Consider the following 8,040-nt stretch of genomic DNA (forward strand, 5'->3'; position numbering starts at 1 on the left):
TGCCAGGTGCCCTTCTGGAAGGAAGGGAAGGATAGAGGCTGGAGCCCACCTGTCAGCGAGGGTTTGACAGTTCTGACTGCTTGAGGAGAACCAAGCGCCTTTTCCTTAGCTGAAATACAAGCTCAGCTGGTTTTGGTTGGGTTAAATTTAACTTTCTTCATAGCAGCCAGGATGGTGCAACGTTCTGCATTTGTTACCAAACCAGTTGATAACACACCCGTGTTTCAGCTGTTATGCAGTCTTTAGGCTTTCTCCATTTCTCCCAGCAAGGAGGACAGCAGCATGCAACAGGCAGGGGGGGAAAGCAGCCGGGACAGCTTACCCAGACTGACCAAAGGGGTATTCCCTACTGGGTAGCGGAGTGCTCAGCAGTAAAAACTGGGACATTGCAGGGGGTGGGAGGGAATTAGCCAGGGCTGCTGTATCCTGGGGTTTGGCTGGGCATCGTTTGACTGCTGGTGAGTGATTGCTTTTTGCAACGCTCGTTTTTCTTTGTTTCCTCTTTTACTTATTAAACTGTCTTTATCACATCCCAAGTTTTATCACTCTTACCCTTTCAATTCTCTTTCTCACCCGGCTAAGGTGAAGTACGCAAGGGGCCATGTGGTGCTTTGTTGCCTGCTGGTTAAGCCACAATGGTCCTTTTTTGGCACCTAAACAGGGACTCAGAGGGTTTGAGATAATGCCAGATTTGACCACAGTGTGTTAGATGGAACTTATTATATGTTTGACAGTTACTGGTCACAATGTTGACTTTTTTGTTCTCAACATTGTTTTATTTGTTCTCTTATCTGATCCATGCTATGCACCTTTTTTTTTTGTTGTTGTTGTACATCACATTTGAGAGCTTTTTAAAGGCTTTTTTTTGCTTTTTTTTGGGGGGGGGGGGGGGGGGGGGGGAGTTGCTGTACTGTGTAGCACTTGGCTGTGTTTTGCCTGGGAGAACTATGAAAAAAGCACTGGCCTTGAGCCTAGTCTGGTATTTGGGCCCTCCCTTGCTGCTCTCCCTGTACTTTGGAAACCATCTCATGGCAACACTTAACAATAACATTTTTTCCCTTTTCTCCACCAAAAGCAAATCTGTGGAGAAAACAGGATGGCATCTCCCCCTTCTTCTCCTGTGGGACATACCGTACAATAACCCTTCACTATCTTGAACATCCTTGGGTAACCAAAACGATCCTATCGGTATGTCTCAAGAATCTGTTTCCAGATTTTCCTAAGATTAACCAACTATTTAGGGGTATCACACAGGGGTATGTCCTGAGTCAGAATAGCTACAGTTGGCAAGGTGTGGGGGGGAATATGGGCAGAGGTGTCTCGAATGTTTCTTGCCTCTGATGCTCTGGGACGTCACCCCCAAACACATGCAGAGTCCTGATGGAGTGGTAGAATGAGACATAGCTGCTCTGGCCCTGCTCCTGTGCCCAGGAGCTTGTGCGGTCCCTTGAGGCTGCCTAGGGGATGTGGCAGGAGCATGGACATGACTTGCACAGGGGTGGTGATGGGACTGGTGTCCAAGTGGCCCAGAGGATGTCAGCAGCCAGCTGCTTTGTGCAGGGGCTGTGAGGCCGCTGGTGCCCGAGTGCCTGTCAGGCAGGAGCAAGCACACGGCTCGTGCAGGAGGCTGTGGTTTCACTTCTGAGCCTACATTTAACCCTAACCTCATCCCTAACCTTAAGCCTAACCCTAACCCTAAGCCTAAACCTAACCCTAAACACAACCCTCACCCTAAACCTAATGCTGATGCCAAACCTAACCATAACCCCAAGCCCTAACCCTACTGCTGGCCCCTAGCCCCTAACCCTAATCTTAGTGTTGTCACAACACTGGTGTTGTCACCTGAGGCGAGCAGCCTCTGGGGATGGGGCAGGCAGGTGGCTCGTGCAGGTTGTCCTGACATCCCTTGGTGCTGTGGAGCTGACAGGGCAGCAGCAACCACGGGTGCTTGTGGTTCCACTCGTGGCTGCCTACCTGATAGGGCAGCGCGTTCCTCATGAGGTAGGGCAGTGCCTACCTCACGAGCAGTGCATTCGCTGCTGACCTGTCACATCCTTTGCCAACAGCGACAGCACAAGCACCTGCACGATCTCTGCTGTCCAATCTGCTCAGCCACGAGTGGCATCACAAGGCCCCGTGCAGAATGGGCTTGCTGCTGCCCGGTGTGCTACTACTCAGGCATGTAGGGCATCGCAAGCACTTCCAGCGATGTCCCTGCTCCCAGCCCTTCAGCTACGTAGGGATCAGTGACCTAAGAACCACCCACCTTCATGTCCATTCTCCTGCCCCGTCAGCTGCACGGCAAGAAGCATGGGGTCATGGCTAGGGTTAGAGTTAGGGCTTAGTGGTAGGGTGAGGGTTTTGGTTAGTGTCTGTCTTCAAGTCAGGGTTTTGGGCATCAAGTAGGGATAGGGTTCAGGATCAGTGTTAGGGTTAGAGTAAGGGGTAGGTTTAGGGTTAGGCTTAGGGTGTTACACTTACAGTTAGGCTTAGGACTAGGGGCTAGTGTTGCATTTAAAATTCCCATTAGGGTTGGGGTTAGGAATAGGTTTAGGATTAGAATTAGGCATAAAGTTAGGGTTATAACCTAGTGCTAGGGTTATCTTTAGTATTAAGTATAGGCTTTGAGTTTAGGGTTATGGTGAGGTTTAGGGTTAGGCTTAGAGTTAGAGTTGTGGTTTGGTTTAGGATTAGCCAAGTGCAGCAGCCTGAAGCTACAGTCGGAGCAGTGAACCTGGTCCCCGTGCAGCAGTGGGTTTCAGTCTCCATCCCACTACAGTGTGCCCACCCTAGATTTGTTTCCATGCTGTGGCGAGGGTTCCTGAAGTCTGTTGATCCCCTGGCCTTCACTGCTCTGCTGTGTGTGAGGGCCACTCATCTGCACTGATATCGGGGCTGGAAAAGCTGCTGTGCATGAGTATCGACGAGGTCCAAGAGCACTTTGTGGCTGGGTGCTGGGCTGCTGAGTGATGGGTGCTGATCCTCCCTCGTCCTGCCCGGGCACTGGATGCACTGCGGTGCATGAGGGTCACCAAGTCCCCCCCGTGTGCTGGGAATGGTTGTGCTGTTGTATGCAAAGGTTTCCAAATTCCACTAATGCAACAGATGGACAAATTCCCCTGATGGACAGAGTACACTGCTGTATGTGAGTATCCACGACTCCTGCCGGTAGCTGGAGAATCGGTTTCCTGCTACGCACAAGGGTTCTCATGACTTGCGGGCACCCAGGGGCTGAGCACACAGCTGGGTGCGAGGGATGCTGAGCCCTGCCACTGCACCACACCTGGGCTCACCAGCATGGGCGAGGGTTTCCAAGCTCTGCTGATGCACCAGCATTTGCTGCTCTGCTGTGTGCGAGGGTCAGCGAGGCCCATCGGTGTGTTGGGTCCGGGCAAACTGCTTCGCACAAGTGTTCGTGAGCCTTGATGGCAGCTGGAACATCGACACCCTGTGGTGGGCTCCTGCCCATCTTTGTTTACTCGGACCTGGCCACAGTACTTTGTGTGAGGGATGCTGAGCCCTGCTGGTGCCGATGTAAGACTGGGTAGGCTGCTGTGTGCAGGGGTTGCCAAGTCCCTCCAGAGCTCCTGGAAAAACTGTGCTTGCCGAGAGCGAGGGTTTGAGACAACCCATTGCAGGGGCTGGGATAAGGGGCAATAGGCACAAGCTGCAAGATGAAAATTACAACTTGATTGAAGAAATATGCTTTTTTGTTGTTTCTTTGTTTGTTTTCCACGAGTGTGGTCAAATGCTGGAAGAAGGACCCAGACAGGTGAAGGGATTTCCACCCCTGGAGATAATACTCAACAGGCAAGGCTCTGAGCAAGCTGTTCTTAACCGGACCTGCTCTGATCGTGAGTTTGGAGTAGACTTGTGTTGTTCTCTAGTCTATGCAATTTTGTGGGTTTATGATTTCATAAACCAGTATCTTGGGAACTGCTGCATTGGTGGAGCAACGACTATTGATGAGATGAGGAATGGAGAAATAAAAAGGAAAGAAATTCCTTCACAGACGTCTATGGCAACTGGTCATTATGGTAATAATAGCAGAAACCTGCATACACCTGCTGAACTTTGATCATGTGAGTTTAGGTTGAAATGTGAGAAAGGACAGACAAATAGTAATAAAAATAATTAAATATAAAACCTGAAGCCTGTCAGCACACAATATATGATTGAGTAAATCTCTTGGAAATATGTTACATGTAGATACCTGGCCTCAGTGTTTCATGCTAAACTATCAACATCTGAGATACAGAAGCAGAAAAGTTAAAGCAGTGCTTATGCTTGGGACTGTCAGCCTTCTCATACTGATCAGCCGTCTCAAGATTTTCTTCCTATGTTTATTTCATTACTTCCCTTGGTTATGAGACCTGACGTGGGCATTTTTTGCTGCTAAAGACGGGGCAAGCCGTTGCCCTGCCAGCACATTTTTAATGCATGCAAAAGTGTAAAAACAAGCAGCTTTTATTAGTATTTGCTTTCCAACTTTGAGTTAAGCTCTGTTCTCTGATATATTTTCAGTCGAGGAGGAGCGTTTCCCTTTATGCTGTCTACTCGGAAATAGCTGCTTACAGTCTCCTCGCCACTTCCCAGGGAATTACGAGCAAATGTCCCGCAAATGAGGGGATAAGGTGCCCTCCCGTGGCTACACGAGAGATAGGTAGGCCAAAAAATAAAATAAAATAAAAGGCAAGTTAGTCAAAAACAGCTTACTCCTTATAGCCATTGCTTGTTCCTTCATCCTCTCAGCTCTTCCTAAAACTTGCAAAAAAAAAAAAAAAAAAGGAGCTCATTCTAAAGCCTCTGTGCGCCCTTCAGCCTGCCTGGTGCTGCAACACACCACACGTGCAACACACCACGCGTGCAACACACGTGTAACACACCTCGATGTTGCTGCAGCTTGTGGGCTGCTGCTGTGAGCCTTCAGGTTTGCAGCAGGACCGACGGTGGGACGAGAGCCAGCAGGAGGCCTGGAAACCCCTGGGGCCTCCATCGGCCAAATCCTCCTGGAGCCTCACCCCCAGAGGTACACGCAGACTCCTGGCTCCCAAGCCTCCGAAGCTGCCCGTCAGCTAGGCTGGCTCGGTAACTCCACTGATCGCACACTGGCTGCTGGCACATGGCCCCCAGTCCCAATCCAGCTGCTGGCACGGAGACCCCCATTCACACACATGCACACAGAATAAAAGGCTCCTGACACAGGAAAAGTAGTAGAGATGGAATTTAATGAGAAGACGAGACAGACCGTGCTGATCAGGGCACGGCACATACTGACTGGTAATCTGTTTACGTATCTTTTTTTTTTTTTTCTTTCCCCAGGTTTATTCCTCCCCAAACCCCATTGATCCCCACTTTTCTCCACCTTCAGTTCCTCCCCTAAACATCCAATAGTAAGTTTAGTGAGATCCTGAAAGTCTCTTCCCTTGCATCCCATAATGTGCCCCATATGCCTAGACCCAGAGAGAGGAGAGGGCAGGGGAGGAGCTGGGGAGAGAAAGGGAAAGAGAGGGAAAGGAGCAGGGGGAGAAACTCTCATTGACTCATCCTGACAGGTTTCACATCTGAGGCTCTCCTGGGCAGCCCTGGCAGTAGCAGGGCCTGGATATTATTCTGGTTTTCCCACTTGTTACTGTTCCTTTGTGCGATGTTGTGTGTGTGAAGACAAGCTTTTTAAACTTAAACTAACACTCTACTATTTCAGGGGTCACACATCCAGAAAAACGCATTAGGAATATGAATGTAGCATTTGCATTTCACTTCTCTCCAAATAAAAACTTTGTTCCTGAAATGTTGAAATTTGAAACAAGGATCTGCCTTTTGAGCTAGCTGTATGCCTGCGTTCTCCATCTCCCTGTAGCAAAGTGCTTTTGGCTATGTCAGGAATGTACACACAATTTTCTTGGTGCTACAGGCAAATATTAAAATAAATTTGCATCCAACAGTAACTCTCTCTCTTATGAGGTAGTCATTAGCTCATTCTCTTTACCAAGCCACTTGTCATGGGGTGCATACAATAAAGCACCATCTGTTAGAGTCACAGTATATTCATCCTACATTATTATAAAACCAATCTCCCACACTGTTGTGCTCAACCTTCCATTTTTACTATATTTGGTGCAAAATGCTATGATGTTGAGTCAAATATGTGAAAAAAATAAATATAAATGCATACCTTATTGCAGGGCCTGAGTGGGACTGCCAGTCATTGCACCTTGACTGTGACTTGTGGGTGCATTCTTCCAAATAAGCATGTTTGGAGAATAAAGTCAGCTCAATATCTGGTCACATGCAGAGTCTCTGGGAGAGGAAGGAATGCAGCCTGAAGGGTGTGGTAGACACTGAGAGTTTCGTCAAAATATTATCTGAAAGTCAAGGTCATAATCAATGGCAGTCTTGGCTGCGGTGACCATGAAATGGTGGAGGTCAGAATCCTGTGGGCAGGGAGGAAGGTGAAAAGCAAGCACACAGCTCTGGGCTTCAGGGGAGCAGATTTTGGTGTTTTCAAGGATCTGCTTGGAAGAGCCCCAAGGGATAGGGTTCTGGAGGTAAGAGGGGCCCAACAGAGCTGGTTACAAGAAAGCTGCTTAATATGGAAGGATCGCTTACTCCAAGGTCTAGAGCGATGCCTCCCAGCAAAGAGAAGTCAGCCAAAATTGCCAGGAGGCCTGCAGCAGATGAACAAGAAGCACCTGGTAAAACTCAAACACAAAAGGGAAGCCTACAAAGGGTGGAAGCACGGACAAGTAACCTGGGTGGAACACAAAAACATTGTCCGAGCATCCAGGGATGAAATCAGGAAAGCTAAAGCTCAGATGGAATTGAATCTGGCCAGGGATGTCAAAGACAAGAAGAAGGGCTTCCATGAGTACACTGGTGATAAAAGGAAGACTAGGGAAAATGTGGGCCCACTGCTGAACAAATGGAGTTACACAGGATGGAAAAGGCTGGAGACCAAATACCTGCTTTGTCTCAGTCTTTTCCAGCAGGGCTGGCCCTCAGGAGTCCTAGCTCCCAGAGACCAGGGGAGAAAGCTGGAGCAAGGAGGATGTGCCCTTGGCAGACGAGGACCAAGTCAGGGAATACTTCAGCAAACTGGACATAGAAAAATCCATGTGGCCTGATGGGATGGCAAGGAGGAGAGGGAGCTAAAGGCTGATCAGCCTCACCTCGATCCCTGCAGAAGGGATGGAGCAGCATATCCTGAAAACCATTTCTAGGAACATGAAGAGCCAGAAAACCATCAGCAGTAATCGGTATGTGTTCACCAAGGAGAAGTCACGCTTGATCAACTTGATAAGCTCTTACAATGAAAAAACCAGCCTGATGGATGAGGGGAGAGCAGTGGATATTGCTTTCCTGGGCTTCAGGATGGCCTTTGATACTGTCTCCCATAGGATTCTCGTAGGGAAGCTGCTGCCATATGGGCTGGATGGGCAGACAGTGAGGTGCGTTAAAAACTGTCTGGGTCCAGAGGGTGGTGATCAGTGGTGCAAAGTCGAGTTGGAGGGCCGTGGCAGATGGCACTGAGAGGCCACCCTTGATAATCCTTGATCAATCGGGGCAACTGGGCGGAGTGCCCAAAGCGTGGAGGAAAGCAAATGTCACTGCTGTCTTCAAAGAAAGGCAAGCAGGAGGGCAAAGTGGTGAAAAGTCTAGTTGGAGGCAAAGTAGCTAGAGGGTTACCCCATGGCTCTATACCGTGCCCAGTCCTGTTTAATGTCTTCATTAACGATCTGGACGGTGGGGCAGAGTTTGCAGATGACACAGAACCGGGGGGAGCAGCGGATACACCAGGAGGTGGTGCTGCCATCCAGAGGGACCTGGGCAGGCTGGAGAAATGGGCCGCAGGAACCTCCTGAAGTTCAACCAGGAGAAGAAGCTCGAGGACCTGCATCTGGGAACAACCCCAGCACCGGGACATGCTGGGACGCATCCCAGTGGACGCATCCCAGTGTGTCCCAGTGGACGGCAGCCTGGCAGGGAAGGACCTGGTGGGCCTGAAGGGTGCACGGAGGACGGAGCCGGGCCCTGTTCAGC

The 8,040-nt window shown here is 49.6% G+C and overlaps 1 long non-coding RNA gene across 1 annotated transcript; it reads left to right on the forward strand.

Moving 5' to 3' along the window:
• The first annotated feature begins 897 nt into the window (after nucleotides 1-897).
• On the forward strand, nucleotides 898-6,017 carry LOC310883086. Its single transcript, XR_014573318.1, has 2 exons — nucleotides 898-1,188; nucleotides 3,740-6,017. It is a non-coding gene; the product is annotated as an uncharacterized lncRNA (long non-coding RNA).
• Nucleotides 6,018-8,040: the final 2,023 nt, after the last annotated feature.

Source organism: Anser anser, assembly GCF_964211835.1.
Source record: "Anser anser genome assembly, chromosome: 17".
Classification (NCBI taxonomy): Eukaryota; Metazoa; Chordata; class Aves; order Anseriformes; family Anatidae; genus Anser; species Anser anser.